The sequence below is a fragment of the Phascolarctos cinereus genome, unplaced genomic scaffold, assembly GCF_003287225.1.
Source record: "Phascolarctos cinereus isolate Bilbo 61053 unplaced genomic scaffold, phaCin_HiC Scaffold_8;HRSCAF=390, whole genome shotgun sequence".
Lineage (NCBI taxonomy): Eukaryota > Metazoa > Chordata > Mammalia > Diprotodontia > Phascolarctidae > Phascolarctos > Phascolarctos cinereus.
In genome coordinates this window covers 67,147,438-67,166,282 of record NW_027556291.1, presented here as the reverse complement: position 1 = coordinate 67,166,282, position 18,845 = coordinate 67,147,438, and the positions used below count along the sequence as shown (strand labels likewise).

Genomic DNA, 18,845 nt, shown 5'->3' with positions numbered 1-18,845 from the left:
CCAAAGAGAAGAGATAGTTTAAATAAAACTCCAGTTAGAGCTGGACAAAATTTAGAAGGCTGACTATTGGATCTAGATTAGCCCTAATCCTGGAATATCAAACATTTGGAGAATCTTTGGAAGAAAAAAGTTGGGATATGGACAGAACCAAAGGATAAAAAATAGTCAGAGCCAAGGGGCGTAAGAATATGGAACATGGCCCATGAGAATAGCCATAGAGGAGAAAATGTGAGAGTTTAGAAGATACCAAGAACAAGGGATATCAGAGGAAGGGAGCACATAGAGTGCGGAATTTTTGGTTCTGAGAGGGTTCCCCAAACACAGAGCTATGAGGTACTATGGAACCTATATTTTCTGACCTGGAAGTTGTTTTAGAACTCTCAGTGGCATCCTTCAGAAGATGAATTTGGTTTATGTTCTCAGAACACTGAGGCATGTAAAGATACAGGTTAATTGAAACCCTGGAATCAACATTGTGGCTTGAAATGTTACCATGTTTTCCATATAATTTGTATCAGGAGAGTGGTGATTGTCTGCATTAAAACTCGGGTCCCCATTCACACAGCCAAAGGTATAAGTTAATAATCAAATACCTTATATGGCTCTAAGAAATAAAAACAATCTCTCAAGACAAGTGATTCCTTGTAGTGTAATGCTGATCAGGTTAGACTTCTATTGATATTCCTGGTATTCAGAATATATTCAGAGTATTTATTCACTACCATAGTATTTTAAGTACAAGCCATTTCAAAGAGAGGCCATTTATTTCGTTTTGTTTTGTTTTGTTTTGTTTTTTAGGCAATTGGAGTTAAGTGACTTGCCCAGGGTCACACAGCTAGTAAGTGTCAAGTGTTTGGTCTGAGGCCGGATTTGAACTTGGGTCCTCCTGACTTCAGGGCCGGTGCTCTCCACTGCTCCACCTAGCTGCCCCTCAAGAGGCCATTTCTACTGTCATTTTATGACTAAGACTTATAAGGGCAGTAAGAGAAAAACAAACCAATAAATGGATAGCATATCAGAGGTGGATTTATATTTAGAAGTTAATGTGTCAAATCTATAAGATTCCTTAGCACATGGGAGATGCCATCCATTAGAAAAATTTCCAAATATAAGAGAGTTTAGAGTACAGAGTATTAGAGCTAGGAGGGCAGAACTGTGCAATATTAAAAAGAACAACAACAATAAAATGATCATCAATTTGATTCCTTGCTGATCCTTGATTACTTATTACTGCTATTGGTAATGACCAAGGAGTCTTTATTGCACACATTAACTTTTGAAGTGCAATGCATTTAAAATGGAGCACCTGGAATGCTGAATGTCTGATCTCAGAGGGATGTGAAATTAGAGAGGGAAGAGATGGGATAGAACTTAGATTTTTCAGAGGCATTGTGGGCCATAGAACACTCCATGTCACCCTTGATAAAATAACTTATTTTCTGTTTGAATGTCATCAAGACATGGAGAGAGACAAGTTAATAGAAGCCCTAGTAAGAAATTCTATTTACGGTTTGAAACGCTGCCACAAATGTTGCCATTATTTTCATATATCAAGAGAGTGTGATTGTCTGAATTAAAACTCAGGTACTAGACTACAGAACCAAAAATATAAGTTGTCATTGAGGGCCTTATATGACTCTAAGAATTAAAACAATCCACTAACACAAGTGATTCCTTGTACTGATCCTGTCCAACCCTGATCAGGTTAGACTTCTATTAATATTCCTCTTATTCAGAATGGATTAAGAGTATTGACTCACTAACATATAATTTTAAGTACAAGGTATTTCAAAAAGAGACCATTTGTGCTGTCGCTTTATAACAAAGACCCATGGGCTGTGCAATAAAAGGAAAAGAAACAAACTGATAAATGGACAGACTATCATTGGAGAGTCTGCCTTTAGAACATACGGTGTCTGAGCTGTGAGGGTTCTTAGCACACAGAAAAGCATGACTAGGGAGAATTCTCCAGGTATAAGAGCTTAGAGTAAAGATATTAGAGTTGGCAGGGCAGAACTGCACAATAGAAAAATAAAAAAGCCTCCCCTCCCCCCAGCAAATGGTCATCAGTTTACTTCTTTTCATTTCCTGGATTACTTAAGACTGATATTATTTATCAAGGAGTATTTATTGCCTACAATAACTTTTGAAGAACAATGCTTTTAAAAAGCAGCACATTGAATGAAATTTAGAATCTAGACTTAGGATCTGGACGAGCCTTAGAATCTGGAATATGAGAGGTAGGAGGGAGTTTCAAAGACAGAAAGTGGGAGAAAGACATAGCCATAGAACAAAAACAGTCCAGGCCAGTTGACCTTAGTATGTAGAACATGCATTCTGAGAGTATCCATAGAGAAAAGAATGTTAGAATTGGGAGGGCATCTAGAACTAGGGATATTGAAGCAGGAGAACACATAGAATGTTGAATTTCTGGTTTGGAACTGTTCAGAAAGAATAGAACTAGGAGGTAAGAGAGAATCTAGATTTTCAGTGCTAGAAGGAGCCTTAGAATTCTCAATGGCATTCTTGAAAACATGGGTTATTTTATATTCTCAGGTTGAAAAGGCATGGAGAGAGACAGGTTAATTGAAACCTTTGTTAGAAATATTTGTGTCTTGAAATGCTACCTTTATTTCCACACAATATATAGGGAGAGTGATAATTGTCTACATTAAAACTCAGGTACCAGACCACACAGGCAAATGTATAAATTTATGATCAAGAGCTTTATATGTTTCTAAGAAATAAAAAGAATCTACCAGTACAACCAGATTCCTTATAGTGCTCTCATCAGGTTGGACTTAAGTTGATATTCCTACCAGGAAATGGGTCAAAAGTATTTCAGCTCCACCATAAAGCATCAATGATAAAGCAATCCAAAGTGAGACTGTTTGTACTATCACTTTATGACTAATTCCCGTGGTCAGTGCAGTAAAAGAAAAATAAATCAATAAATGGATAAAATATCATAGGACGGTTTGCCCTTAGAACATGTCGTGTCAGAACTAGCACATAGAAAAGCTGGACACTGAGAGGTGCCATTCAAGACAGAATATTTCAGGTAGAAGAGAGATTAGAATACACACTGTTAGAGCTGGGAGGGCAGAACTGCACCATATCAAAATAGGAAAAAATTGGTAATCAATTTGATCTTGCAGATCCTTGATTACTTCTAACTGCTATTGGTAATGACTAGGGAGTAGTTGCCTCTAATAACCATTGAAGTACATTGCATTTAAAAGGGTATATACATCATATGCTAACTGTATGATGTAGGAGGGGTCTTACAGAGGTAAAGAGGGCAATATTGATTTTCAGAGCCATTACAGGTCATAGAAATCTCATTGTCATCCTTGAGAAGGTGCGTATTTTTATGTTCTTAGCTGGCCAACGAATAGAGACAGGTTAATTGAAAAACTCCAAGTAGAGCTAGACAAAATTTATAGTGTAGACTACTGAATCTAGGGGCTCCTAACCTGGAACATCAGAGATACGAGTGATTTTGGAAGACAAAAATTGGGAGACAGACAAAAAAATCGCCTAAGTACACTGAGCATCAGCCACAAGAGTAGCCAGAGAAGAGAAAATATGAGAGTGGGGTTGGGGGGGTACCTAGAACAAGAGATATCAGAGCAAAGGAGCACATAGAAAGTAGAATTCCTGGTGTGGGAGAGTGCCAAAAGGACAGAGCTAACATGATAGAACCTTTATTTATTGTTCATTCATTTCTGTTGTGTCTGAGTCTTTGAGACCCCATTTGGTGTTTTCTTGAAGAGATACTGGAGTGGTTTGCCATTTTCTTCTCCAGTTCATTTGACAGATGAGAAAACTGAGGTAGACAGGAATTTGAACTCAGGAAGATGAGTCTTTATGACTCCTGGCCTGGCACACTATCCACTGCAGCACCACCTAGCTGTCTACATAGATAGAGCTGATATTTTCAGAGCTAGAAGGTGCCTTAGAACTCTAAATGGCATGCTTTAGAAGATGGATTTTTTATTTTATGTTTTCAAGGCACTAAGGCATGAAGAGAGACAGATTAATTGAAACCCTAGGAACAAAGGATATTTATAGCTTGAAATTCTACCTTTATTACCTTGTAATTTTTATCAGGAGAGTTGTAATTGTCTGAATTAAAATTCAAGTCTCCAACCACACAGCCAAATCTATAAGTTTATAATCTAGTACCTTATAAGCCTCTAAGAAATAAAAACAATCTCCCAAGACAAATAATTTCTGGAAGTATAATGATTAGGTTGGACTTCTGTTGATATTCCTGGTACTAGGAATTAATCAATAGTATTTACTCACTACCATAAGGTTTTAAGTCCAAGACATGTCAAAGAGAGACCATTTGTACTTTTATTTTACTACTAAGATCTATAGGCAGTGCAATAAGAAAAAAAAAATAAACTGATAAATGGATAGAATATGATAGGGTTCTCTTTTAAAATAAACAGTCAGAGCCAGGGGGCTTTTACTACATAGACGTTAGGACCTGAGAGTAGCCACAGAGAAGAAAATGTGAGAGCTGGGAGGGCACCTAGAACAAGAGATGTTAGAGGAGGAGAATACATTGAATATGGAATTCCTGGTGTGGGAGGATTCCATAAGAACAGTGCTAGGAGGTGTGATAGAACCAAATTTTCAGAGCTGAAAGGGTCTTAGAACTCTCATTTTCAAGATTTAGAAAGATCATGGAAGATATGGAGAGAAAAAAAGATCACTGGATTTAATCATTAAACAGTTATTAAAGGAAGGGGAGGACTACAGGAGGAAATTTAGGTGCTATAAGAACAAACTATACCAATAAAATTATTTAAAAGATAAAAAAAAAACTTTCATTTTCTTCCTTGATAATACGTTTGTTTGTTTTTTTAAATTCTCAGGGTACCAAGGCATGGAGAGAGACAGGTTAAATGCTACCCTAGTAACAAAGGACATTTGTGGCTTGAATTGGTACATTTAGTTCCATATATACACACACACATATATATATATATATATATATATAATGAGAGTAGTGGCTGTCTGAATTAAAACTCAAGTCTCAGATCACAGAGCCAAAGTTTGTAGGGGGCCAATGAGTAGGGAGACATGGGTTAATTGAAACTCCAGTTAGAGCTGGACAAAATTTAGAGAGTAAACTATTAGATCTAGATGAGCGCTAAACCTGGACTATCAAAGTTAGGAGGGACTTTGGAAGAAAAAGTTACAAGATTGATAGAGCCAGAGAATGAAAAATAGTATGAGCCAATGGGCATAAGTACATAGAACATGGGCCATGAGACTAGCCAGAAAGGAGAAAAAGTGAGATCTGGGAGGGTAACTAGAATATAGGATATCAGTGATAGGTAAGACTGCTCTCAAAATTCCTGTTATTGGGAAGTGACTGAGAGTATTTACTCACTACCATAACTTAACATATGGGCAGTGCGATGAGAGAATAACAACCTATGAAATGGACAGAATTTCATAGGAGTGTTTGCCTTTAAAACTTACCATGTCAGAACTATGACAATCCTTAGCACATAGATAGTCTGGACTGGGAGGTACCATTCATGGGAGAACGAATATTCCAGGAATATATTGAATCAGGACTACTCAATCAGGATGAGTCCTAAAACTTGGAATGAGAGATAGCAGAGACTTTAGAATACAGAAAATGGCAGCTGGATAGAGCCATAGAACAAAAATAGTCTTAACCAGGGTTACCTTACTGCTTAGAGTATGAGACCTGAGAGTAGCCATACAAGGGGTGTCAGAGCCAGAGAGCACATATGGAATCTCTGGTGTGGGTGGGCTCTGTAAGAACAGAGCCAAGAGATATAATAGAACCTAGATTTTCAGAGTTAGTAAAGGGGTCTTATATCTTTCAATGGCATCCTTGAGAAGATTTTTTAAAAAATATTTTTAGGGCACCAAGACATAGAGAGAGACAGGATATTTGAAATCCTACTACCAAAGACAATTTGAGGCTTGAAATGGTATATTTATTTCCAAATAATTCATATCAGGAAAGTGGTGACTGTCAGAAGTAAAAATGAAGTCCCAGACCACAGAGCCAAAGGTCTAAGTTTATAATGACTCCACAAAATAAAAACAGGCCCTGACAAGACACACAATTCTTTGTAGTGCCCTGATCAGGTAATACTGCTACTGAATTCCTGTTTGGGGACATGGGTAGAGAGTATTTACTATCTACCATAAGCTTTTAAGTCTAAAGCATTTCAAAGAGACACAACTAAGACTCATGAACAGTGCAATAAGAGAAAACTAACCCAACAAATGGATAGAATATCATAGTAGGGTTCACCCTTGGAGCACATATTGTCAGAGCCATGAGGACCCTTAGCACATAGAAAGTCTTGGTTGGGAGGTACCATTCAAGGGGTTACTTCATATTCTTAGTGCAGCAAGGAATGAAGAGAGAGAGGTTAACTGAAATTCTAGTAAAAAGCTATATTTGTTGTTGCTATTCAGTCATGTCCCACTCTTTGTGACCCCATGGACCATAATACACTAATACTGTCCATGGGATTTTCTTGGCAGAGATACTGGAGTAGTTTGCCATTTCCTTCTCCAGTGGATTAAAGCAAAAAGATTAAGTGACTTTCCCAGGGTCACCCAGCTAGTAAATGTCTGATGCTGGATTTGAGCTCAGGCCTTCCTGTCTCCAGGCCCAGCACTTTCCATCCACTGAGCCACCCAGCTGCCTCTAATTTAGCACATAGAAAGTTGGGCAGTGCCATTGAAGGGAGAATGTTCCAGGTAGAAAAGAACTTAGATTACAGAATACTAGACCTAAGCTGGAAGAACTGCACAATATTAAAAAGAAAAACAAAAAAGTCATCACTTTTATTCAGTGCATTTCCTTGATTACTTAATACTGCTATTGATAATGCCTGTGGGCACTAATTGCCTACAATAATCTTTGAAGAATAGTGCATTTAAAAGGGAGCTCATAGAATGCTAAATGTCCCATGGTAGGAGGCATCAGTAATTATAGAGGTAAGAGTGCCCAGGGAAATTGGATTTTCAGAGCCAGTGAGAGTAGTAGAACTTTCCATGTCATCATCCTTGAGAAGTTGGGGATTTTTTCCTCCAGGTGCCAAGGCATAGGGAGAAATAGGTTCATTGAAATCCCAGAAACAAAAAATATTTGTCGTTTGACAAATTTGTAAGGTTTATTTCCATTTAACATATATTGGGAGTGTGGCATTTGTCTGAATTAAAACTCATGTCATGCATCACGACAGTGAAAGTATAAGTTTAAAATACAATGCCTTATATGGCTTACAATTTTTTTAAATAAACCTCCCAGCTAAACAAATGATTCATTATAGAGCCTTGATCAGCTAAGATTGGTATTGATACTACTATTATTGGGAATGGACAGATTATTGATTGATTGCCATAAGGTACTAAGTATAGTACATTTCAAAGGGAGATTATTTGTGCTGTCACTTTATTACTGGGACCTATGGACAGTGCAAGGAGAGAAAAATAAACAAACCAATAAATGAATAGAACATATCACAGGAAGATTTGTCGTTGGAATATAAGATACCAGAGGAGGCAGGTCCTTGGCACATTAGGAAGTGCTGTTCAAGGGAGACTACTCCAGGCAGAAGAGAAGCTGGGAGGGCACAAGTGCATGATGGAAAAAACAACAATTCCCCAAAATGATTATCAATTTCATTCCGTGCAGATCCTTGATGACTTGAGATTGCTGTTGGTAATGAATAGCGAGTATTTTTTGCCTAACAATAACTTTTCAAGGGCAGTGTATTTATTTATTTATTTTGCTTTTTTTGGTGAGGCAGTTGGGGTTAAGTGACTTGCCCAGGATCATACAGCTAGTAAGTGTTGTGTCTGAAGTCAAATTTGAACTCAGGTCCTACTGACTCCAAGGCCAGAGCTCTATCCACTGCACCACCTCGTTGCCCCTTAGGGGCAATGTATTTAAAAGAGACGTGAGGTTTTTTTTGAATGGTTATGTTGCTAACATACATTTTCAGTCTACTAAAACAAACAAATAAATAAATAAATGAAAAGATTTTTAAAATCCTAGAATTTAGAGCAGAGTGGAGCATAGAATATGAAGGCTATTAGAGTCCTTAGCACACAGAATGTCATGGTTGGAAACTGGAAAGTGCCTTCCTAGGGAGGATAGTAGAGAGGGGAAAAGAGGTAGCATAGAGAATTTCAGGACAGGGATGGGCAGAATGTCACAAATGGGAGTAGACATGGAAGGCAGAATATCAACCAGAGAGGGGATGTAAAAATTTGAACATCTGGTCTTGACTGAAATTTAGAATCCACACTGTCAGATCCACATTGGGCCTTAGATCCTGGAATATGAGAGAGGAGAGTGACTTTAGAAGACAGAAAGTAGGAGACAGAGCCAGAGAATAAAGATGTTCTGAGCCACTGGGACCTGTGCACACAGACTATGGATTTTGAATGCAGCCAGAGAGAAGAGGGTGTGAGAACAGGGAGGGCACCTAGAACAAGAAACAGGAGAGTAAGAGAGCACATAGGATGTTGATTTTCTGGTGTGGGAGGATTATGTAACAACAGAGCTAGGAAGTGTGATAGAACCTAGATTTTCAGAGTTGAAAAGTGCCTCAGAGCTTTCAATGGCATCCTTGGGAACATGGGTTTTGTCATGTTCTGGGGGTGCCAAGGCATGAAGAGAGGTAACAATGGAAACTCTTGTAACAAAAGATGTTTGTGGCTTGAAATGCTGCATTTATTTCCACATAATTCATATTACGAGAGTGGGAATTGTCTGAATTAAAGCTCAGATCCTGGCCCAGACAGTCCAAGGTATAAGTTTATTTTCAAGTGCCATATATGGCTCCAAGAAATAAAAATAATCTCTGACAAGTCAAGTAATTCCTCGGAGTACTGTGATCAGGTAAGACTACTGTTGGTATTCCTGTTACTGAGAGTGGATGGAGAGTATCTGTTGACTGCTATAAGGTATTAGAAGTGCATTTGAAAGGGAGACCATTTGTGCTGTCATTTTTTGACTAAGACTCATGGGCAGTGCAATAAGAGAAAAATATACAAACCAGTAAATCTATGGAATATCCTCAGAGAGTTGGCCCTTAGATTACAAAATGTTAGGGCTCATAAGAATCCTAAGCACATAGAAAGTCTTGATTAGGCAGTGCCATTTAAGGGAGAAAGTTTGAGGGAGAGGAGAGCTTAGAGTATTCAAATATTTGAGTTGGAAGGGCAGAACAGCATACCAAAACAAATGACATCACACAAACAAATGGGCATCAATTCAAGTTGACCTAGTTCCCTAAATGCTTAGGACTGCTACTAATGAAAAATAGGGAGTATTTCTTGACTATCATGAGGTGTAAAGGACAGTATATTTAAAAGCAACAACATTGATGGTTTTAAATCATCATATTTCTAGGATACATTAGGAATGCAATTAGATAAAAATAAGTAGGTGAAAAGGAAAAAAAAAAAGAACAAAGATTTTAAACCAGGGCAGGGCTTAGAACATAGTATGTCAGGGCTGTTAGGATCCTTCGAATATAGAATGTCTTGGCCAGAAAGTACCTTTCAAGGGAAAATGTCGTAGGTGGAAGAAAAGATTGTGAATTTTAAAACAAAGAAGGCAGTCTGGGCCTTGAATTTCAAAACTGGGTAAACATTGAAGGCAGAATATGAGACCTGGGACACAGGTATCCTATGTGTAACACATAGGATATCTGAGCTTGGAGGAAATTTAGAATCCAGAATGCCTTATTCAGATGAAGTCCTAGACCCTGGTATATCAGAGGTAGAAGGGATGGTAGAAGACAGAAAGTGGGAAATGGACAGAAGCAGAGAAGAAAAATGGTCTGAGCCATTGGCACCTTAGCACACAGACTAGGAAGCCTGATAGTAGCCACAGAGAAAAGAATGTCAGACCCAGGAGGGCCCTTAAAAAGAGCCTGAAAATCACATAATGTTCAAGCTGAGAGAGGACCTAGAACACTGATTTCCTGAGTTGACGTGGGCCTTAGAATTCAGAGAATCACAGTTGAGAAGGACTTCATTTTTGTGTGCTCAGTGGACAACACACGGGGAGTATAAGGGGAATTAAAAACAAAAACAGTTTATTTATGGTAAGAATTCTGACAGTTATTTCAGTATGATTTAGATTAACACATCAGTGATGCTGTGAGTTACAACTCAGTTCCCCACCCATATCAGGAAGGTGGAATAGTTAAGATATAGGGTCTTATCTTTCTCAAAAATTAGAAAAAAAATTGATTTCTTGAAGTGATAATACTGCTAGTGGTAGAGTATGAGGACTAGAAAGTGCTGTGCAATATGAGCAAAGTAGAATTATGGTAACTCAAAAGAAATGTAAGATGCACAAATTTCGAGACATCTCCCTCCTAAATGGTCATACAGACTGTTTGTACCCGACCTGTATTAGTGTGATCAGCCACCCCGACATCATGATGTTCTTTTTCTTTTTGGTCCTTTAAGCATGAAGGATAAACAACACCATTATATTTAAAAGATACGATATTTCCACTTTTAAATCAGTGTCTTAGACAGACATATAAAGTTCATTAAGACAAAAAGAAATACAGAAATGAAAAGAAAAATGTAGAATTTTAGAGCAGGTGGTGTCAAACTCACATATTAAGGAGAGCCATAAAACTGGACATAAGGAACCCCTGCAGACTAAATATTGACTTAGTTTTAAAATGTAATGTTATTTATGTTTTATTGTATTTTTATTTATTTTGTTGAATATTTCCATTTTTGCATATTTTCAAATTTCCACATTTACATTTTAATCTGATTTGGCTGCACTTCAGATATTGTGAGCCTCATGTGAGGTGTCGTAGAACATAGATCTTCAGAGCTGGGAGGTGCCTTGGAACTCTCAACATTATCATTGAGAAGATAGGTTTTTGTAACATATTCAGTGGCCGAAGGCATGGAAAGGGATAGTCTAATGGAAAACTCAGTAACAAAAGATATTTGTGGCTTGAAATAGAAAATGTGTTTCCATATAATTTATATCAGGAGACTGGTGACTGTCTGATACACTTGGCCATACACTGAATTAATTAACCTCTTAATTAGTTAATTAATATCAGTTTTCTCAACTGTAAAATGCCAGTAATAACAGCACTTACATCATAGGGTTGTTGTGAGAATAAAAATAAGATAATATATTTAGTGCACTAGCACAGTGCCTGGCATGTAGTAGGCACCATATAAATGATTATTCCTTTCCCTTTCTCCTCTCTTTTTAAATCACTGTATTGCTGAGGCATAATCTGTTTAATAAGATAAAATTAAATGCATAAGTGAAAATTCTAAAATATTAGGATAGGGTGTTGCCTTTGACCATATACTATCAGAGATATTAGTTTTGGCCTTGAAGTGTTATTGAAGAAAAATGTTGTAGCTAGAGGAGGGTTTAGAATATAGAGTATGAGAGCTGGCTGAGCAGAACTGAGAATGAACACTGAAGCCAGAATATGAGACCTGGAAGTATATGTGGTACACAGTATTTGAGTTGGCAAGAAATGTAGAATGAAAAATGTTGAATAGGACTCTGGAATCTGTAATATCAGAGGTGGGAGGTGCCTTAGAGCACAGAAAGTAGGAGATGGTGAGAATTTAGAGACAGTGGGATCTTAGCACAGAGGATTTCAGGCCTGAGAGTAGCCATAGAACCCACAGTGTCTAACCTGGAAGATATCTTAAAAAACCAACAACAGAATATCAGAGCTCAGGCAGGGTCATAGAATCTGGATCTTTAGAGCTGAGAAGAGCCATGCTGAGAAGATGGGGTTTTTATGTACTCAGTGGGCTAAGACACGGAAAGGGACAATTCAGTTGAAAACCCAGTGACAATAGATATTTGTGGTTTGAAATGGAACATTTATTTCCATATCATTTATGTTAGGGTAGTGGTGATGGTCTAAATCAAGGAATCAGGAAGACCTGAGTTCCAATTCGCCCCCAGATATTTAACTATTTCTGTGATCCTTGGCAAGTCACATGATCTCACTTTGACTCAGTTTCCTCAATTGTAAAATGGGGATAATAATAGCACCTACCTCAAAGAATTGTTTTGAGGATCAAATGAGATAATATTTGTAAAAGTGTTAATATAATGCATAGTAGGCACTATATAAATGTTTATTCCCTTATGAAACTAAAAAAAAAACAAAACAAAAAACTTCCCCAGAAAACCAAGTGATTCCTTGATCAGTTAACACTGATACTGAGATTACTGCTATTGACAATAAATGGAGAGTATTTATTGACTACTATAAGATATTAAGTTCAGTCCATTTCAAAGAGAAACCATTTGTATTGTCACTTATTGTTTCATTAGTCCCACATGCAGTGTAATCAGAGAAAAACAAAAATCATAGGAGGATGGGATCAGAGAACAGACAACGTCAGAGCTGGGAGAGACCTTAGAACAGGGAATGTCAGAGTTTAGAACAGTATGACAGAGCTGAGATGGCTCTTAGAACGAAAACTTTCGAAGCTGGGAGGGGCCTTAGCACGGAGAAAGTCCTTGGGAGATACTTTTCAAGGAATATTATTGGAGGTGAGAGAGAAGATAGAAGAGAGAATTTCAAAACAAGGAAGGCAGTCTGGACCTTGAATGTCACAACTGGGAGTAGACATTGAAGTCAAAATATCAGACCTGAGAAAGTATGTGATACATAAAATGAATATCTAAGCTTGGAGGACATTGGGAATCCAGACTGCCTGATCTGGATGGGGCCTTCAAACCTGGAACATTAGAGGTAGAAGGGATTTTAGAAGACAGAAAATGGGATACAGGCTAAGCCTGAGAACACAAATGGGCTGAAGCAGTAGGACCATAGCACATTGAAAGTAGCCATAGAGAAGAGAATGTCGGTGCTGGGATGGCATCTAAAGCAAGGGATAGCAGAGCAGGAGAGCATGTAGCAAGTTGAATATTTGACTTAGGAGGAACTTTAAAAAACAAAATGGCAGACCTGAGGGGTTGAGAGGTCATAGTAGATTTTCAGAGCTGGGTGGTACCTTATACCTCAATGTCATCCTTGAGATTATTTTTTTAGCGATCAGTTAGCCAAGGCATGCAACATTTATTTCCATATAATTTATATTGGACAGTGTCAATGCTCTGAATTAAAACTCAGGTCCTGGACCACAGAGCTTTAAAGGTATAAATTTAAAATCCAGTCTCATATGTGGCTCCAGAAATAAAAACAATTCCTGACAAGACACACGATTCTTCATAGTACCCTGATCAGGTAAGAATGCTAGTGATGTTATTATTATTATTAGTAAGAGATGAAGAGTACTTATTGACTGCTATAAAGTAGTAAGTACGATATATTTAAAAAGGAGACCATTGGTGCTATCAGTTTTTTGCTAAGACCCACATGCAGTGTAATGAGAGAAAAATAAATAAGTAAATTAAAAACCTTAGCATGTTGTAAGAGGGTGTGGGCCTTAGAACTTAAAATGTAAGGGCCAGGGGAATACTTAATACATAAAATGTTTTGACTTGGATGTTCCTTTCAAGGGATATTGATTTAGAGGAGAACTTAGAATAGAGAATATTAAAGTTCAGAGAACAGTTCTGGCTCTGAATGTCTGAACTTTTAGTGGGTGTGGAAGACATTCTGTCAGTCCTGGAAGAGTTCGTACAATATCCAAGCTTGTAGCAACTGTAGAATCAAGAATGCCTGTGCTAGTGGGGCCCCCAAGCTTGGTTATCAAATGTGAGGGGGATCCATGGAACACAGACAGCAAAACATGGGCAAACCTGAAGATACAAGTTGTCCTATTCATTGTGACCTCAGAACATAGAACGGCAGGTTTGGGAGTAGCTATAGAGAAGAGAATGTCAAAGGTGCTTAGATCTTTAGAACAAGTAATCTCAGAGGTGGGAGAGCTCAGAACCAGCAATGACCTTAAAATCACAAAATAATAGCGGTAGGAAGGGCCTTAGGAGACACAACATCATATCTGAAAAGGAAGTGTAGTTTGGTTTTTTAAATATTCTCAGTGACCAAGGTGTTATGAGAGACAGGTAAAATTTAAAATGAAGTTTATTTATGGTAGAAGAGGCAATATATAGTTCAACATAATTTATATTAGCAAAATGATGATGTCCTGAATGAAAACTTAGGTCCTGAACCACTCAAAGAAAAAAGGTAAACATACAGAACCTATTCAGGATCTCCCCTCCAAAAAAATGTAGGAAAGAAAAGGGAAAAAAAATAATTTCCATGCAGAAATGAGAAAAATTGCTGTGATTATTACTGTTATTACTATGTGACTAAATAGTATTTATTGAAAAAAATAAGGTAAGTACACAGGGTTTAAAAGGTACATACCATTTGTGATTTTCAATCATTCTGCCGTTAAGACACATAAGTAATGTAATAAAACCAAATAACTAAATGAAAAGGGAAAAAACCTCGAATATCAGAGGAGGATAGGGCCTTAGAACATCAAATGTCAGTGCTGGAACAACCTTTAGAATATAGGAAAGCCTTAAGAACACAATGTCAGAAAGAGGAACATAGTGTCTGAGCTGGGAGGGCTCTTAGGACATAGATTATCTGAGCTGGGCTGGTCCTTAGAACACACGGCATCATTGATGGGAAAGAGGTTTTGGTGGTTTTGTTTTTCAAGATGCTTTAGTGGGCAAGATATTATGAGGGACAGGTAAATTTTTAAAATGATAAAGTATCTTTATGGCATGAGATGCAACATTTATTTGAATATAATTTATATCAGCACAATAGTGATGCTTTGAATTAAAACTCAGGTCGTGAACCACACAAAGAGGAAACGTGAACATACTGTGCCTAATCTGGCTCCCCCCCTAAAAAAAAAAAAAAAGAAAAGAAAAAAACCCGACAAAAAAGTAATCCCATGCAGTGCCTTGAAGGGTAAGACAGCTGTCGCTATTCCTATTATTCTTAATGAATGGGGAGTATTTATTGAAAAAAAAAATAAGGTAAGTTCACAGGATTTAAGTGGGACAATATTTGGGATTTTAAATAATTTTATTTTTAAGACTTGTATCTAAAGTTATAAAACTGAACCAATAAATGAAAAAAGGGGGTAAAACCCTTGACTATCAAAAAAGGGAGGAGACTTAGAACCCAAAATATCAGGGCTGGGAGGGTCTTTAGAACATGGAATGTCTGGCCTTTCAGGAGAACATATTGGCAGCTGGATAGAACTTAGAGTAGAGAATTTCATCACTGAGGCAGTAGTCATGACTCTGAATGTTGGAGGTTTAAATAGAAGCCAGAATTTCTGATCTGGGAGGGCACTGAGACTGTCTCAGCTTGGAGACAATTTTAAATTGAGTGCCTGACCTGGAAGGGCCTCAAGTCCGGAATATGGAAGAGGGGAGGGAGTTTAGAACCCAAATTGTTTGACCCAGTGGGATCTGAGCTCATGGAATGTTAGACCTGGGAGTAGCCAGGGGGAAGAGAATGTCAGAGCAGGTAGGGGCTCTTGGGGATATCAGAGCCAGGAGACACTTTCCAACACCAAGTCACCCAAGTGGGATGAGTGGCCGAGCGGAGAGGATGGGCTTTTAGAGCACAGATTAGTAGATTGGAAATGAGCCTGAGAGCATACAGTATCATCCCTCAGGAGAAGTTTTGTTGATATTCTCAGGGGTCCAAGATATTGGGAGTTGCAGGTAAATTTACAAGACAACAAAAATGCTCTTTATGGTATGAGATGCACGTTTATTTCAGTATAATTTCTAGCAGCACAGCAGTGCCACTGTGAAATAAAACTCAGGTGGTGGTATACATATTCAAAGAGGAAAGTGATAATACAATGCCTTTAACAGCCCTTCCCCTCACTCCCACCCCAACCAAACAGCCCTGAAAAAAATAATTTATGCACTGCCTTGATCTAGTTAGGCTGCTATCAGCATTCCTAGTGCCAGTGAATGGAGAGTATTTATTGGAAAACATAAGGTAAGTATGCAAGATTTGAAAGCGACATCATTTGGGATTTTAAATATTGTATTGTTAAGATACATATAATGTAGTAAAGGAAAACTTAACAAATAAGTTAGAAGTAAAAATACCCCAAAATAGGAGAGAGGGCCTTGAGAACATAGAATATCTGGCAGTGGATATGCCTTTGAAGAGGATAAACTGGAGGTGGGAGAATATTCTGAACATAGAATTCTCCAACTGGAGTGGCAGCTCAGACTCTAAACATCAAAACAGGGAGCTGCTGGGAAAGCCAGAACATTAGGCCTGGGATAGAATGTAGAACATAGAATGAATGAGCTCAGAGGAGATTTAGAATCAAAAAGGCCCGAGCTGGATGGGAATCTGGAACCTAGAACATCAACCATGGGGGGTACCCTAAAATACAGAAGGTGAGAGAGCATTCGAGTGTGAGAATAAGACTGTCTGATTCTGAAGAAGTGAAGCACACAGAATGTCAGGTTTGCGAGGAGCAGCAGAGAAGATAGCAGAGCCAGCAGGGCACTTGAATAAGGCACATCAGATAGGAAGGAAGGCCCATAGAAAACAATGTCAGAACTAGGAGGGGCCTTAACACCACAGAAGGGCAGGGCTTAGAAGGCTCTTAGAACATAGATTGGCAAATTTGAAATGGTCCTGAGTATACACACTAACATCCTTAGGAAGGAGTTTTGTTGATGTACTCAGGGATCTGAGCTATAGGATAGGGCAGGTAAATTTAAATAATAATCAAGTATATGTTATGAGATACAACATATGTTTCGATATAATTTATATCAGCATAGCGATGGTACTCTAATTCCAATTCTGATCCTCAGTCATGTTGTCAAAGGGAAAAGGGTAAAAGGACATTCATTGCCTTATCTTAATTAGGAAAAAAACATTGAAAAAGCCTTGACAGAAATAGCAATTCTAATATACTATTGGAATAATCTGGTCTGACTGCTATCGCTGTTCTTATTATTGGCAGTGAATGGGGAATGTTTATTGAAACAAGGTGGTAAGTGCATAGGATTTAAAAGGCATAGCATTTTCTTTTTAAATCATTATGTTGACAAGACTCATGTGCAATGTAATAAAATAAAAATAAGTAGATAATAGAAAAGGAAAAAATATCCTAAACTGTCAAAGCCAACTGTGGCCAAAGAACATAGAATTCCAGGCCTGGAATGGAGGGGCCTTAGAGTGCCTGAGTTTATGAGGCCAGAGAGCTTAGAATGGAGAACTTCAGAGCTGAGAGGGCAGTTAGGGCTCAAAATGATAGGCCTGGGAGTGGACAGAGAGGCCAGAGTATCAGACCTAGCAGGTGCTTACAACACATAATTTCAGGAGTTGGAGGAAATATAGACTCAAGAATGCCTGAACTAATGAGACCCTGGAACCTGGAATATCCAAGCTAGGAGGGCCTTTAGGCCGAAGATGTCAAACATTGGGCATGCCCACAAAACTCTTTCCAGTGCTTCCTTAACCACATTAAAATGAAATTGGGAACTACTTAACAAAATCAATAAAAATACAGTAAAACATAGATAACATTGCATTTAAAATCTTAGGGATCCTTCTGTATAGACGAGTGGCCCTCATTTCTGTTGAGTTTGGCACCACTGCCTTAGACCACAGAAAGTGGGAGATGGTTAGAGTCTGCAGATACAAATTGTCCAAGTTATTAGGATCTTAGCAAACCCAATGCCAGAGCTGGGAGTAGTCATATAGTCATAGAGATATGAATTTCAGAGCTAGGAAGGCCCTTAGAAGAAGAGAATCTTAGAACTGAAAGTCATTCTCCTACAGAATATCAGCACTAGGAGCTGCCTTAAAACCACAGAATCTCAGGGCTGGCAGAGCTCATAGAAAAGAAATTTTGAGACATGAAAAGGGCCTTAGAACACATAATGTCATGTGGGAAGGAGGGTTGTTTTTTTTTTTTAATTTACCCTATGACATAGGTATTGGGAGGGTCAGGTAAATTAAAAATACAAAGTATATTTATGGTATGAGATGCAACATATATTTCAATATCATTTCTATCAGCACAATTGTGATACTCTGAATTAAAACTCAGGTCCTGAACCACACAGCCAAAGAAGAAAGTTGAACATACAGTGTCTAATCTGGCTCCAAAAAAAAAAAAAGAAAAGAAAAAAAATGAAAAAAAAAAGTAATTACATGCATTGCCATGATGGGTAAGACTGCTGTTGATATATTATTGTTAATAAATGTGGAATATATATTGAAAAAAATAAGGTAAGTACACAGGATTTTAAAGAAACATCATTTAAGATTTTAAATCATTGTATTGCTAAGATAGATATGTAATATAATAAAACTGAGTAAGTAAGTGATAAGATTAAAACCCCTAGAGTATCAGAGGAAATGTAAACTATCAGGGAAGGAGGGTCTTCAGAAGCCAGAATAGCTGAGCTTGGAGTTGCCTTTCAGGATAAGACATTGGGTTGAACTTAAGAGACTTTCAGCCCTAGGAAGGTAGTCTGGGTCTGAATGGCAGAACTGGGTACTGACATGGAAGCCAGGATATCAGATCTAGAAGGGGATGCAGAGCATGGACTGTCTGAGTGTGGAGGCAGTTTAGAAGCAGATATGCTGGAGCTCGACAGGGCCCAGGAAGCTGGGATTTCAGAGGTAGAAGGGAGCCTTAAATACAGAAAGTGGGAGATGGCTAGAGCCTGAGAACACATATTATCAGAGTCATCATTTATATAAGTACAGCGACGTTGTTCTGAATTAAAACTCATTCTGAACCACACACCCAAAAAGGAAAGGTGAAATATAGCACTTCATCTGGTTTAAAAAAAAATT

The 18,845-nt window shown here is 38.0% G+C and overlaps 1 long non-coding RNA gene across 19 annotated transcripts in view; it reads left to right on the top strand.

Moving 5' to 3' along the window:
• The window catches only part of LOC110203312 (uncharacterized), a 128,244-nt gene that overhangs the window by 50,559 nt on the left and 58,840 nt on the right, over positions 1-18,845 (top strand). For 9 of the 19 annotated variants that reach the window (XR_013483572.1, XR_013483571.1, XR_013483573.1 and 6 more), the window contains 2 exons: positions 14,831-14,954; positions 18,091-18,211. The exons of 4 other annotated variants lie outside the window; for them this stretch is intronic. This is a non-coding gene — a long non-coding RNA (uncharacterized LOC110203312). Of the gene's footprint in view, positions 1-798; positions 1,203-14,185; positions 14,198-14,830; positions 15,023-18,090; positions 18,212-18,845 lie in introns of those variants that run through there. 6 more of the 19 variants (XR_013483576.1, XR_013483581.1, XR_013483579.1 and 3 more) reach the window with 4 other exon arrangements.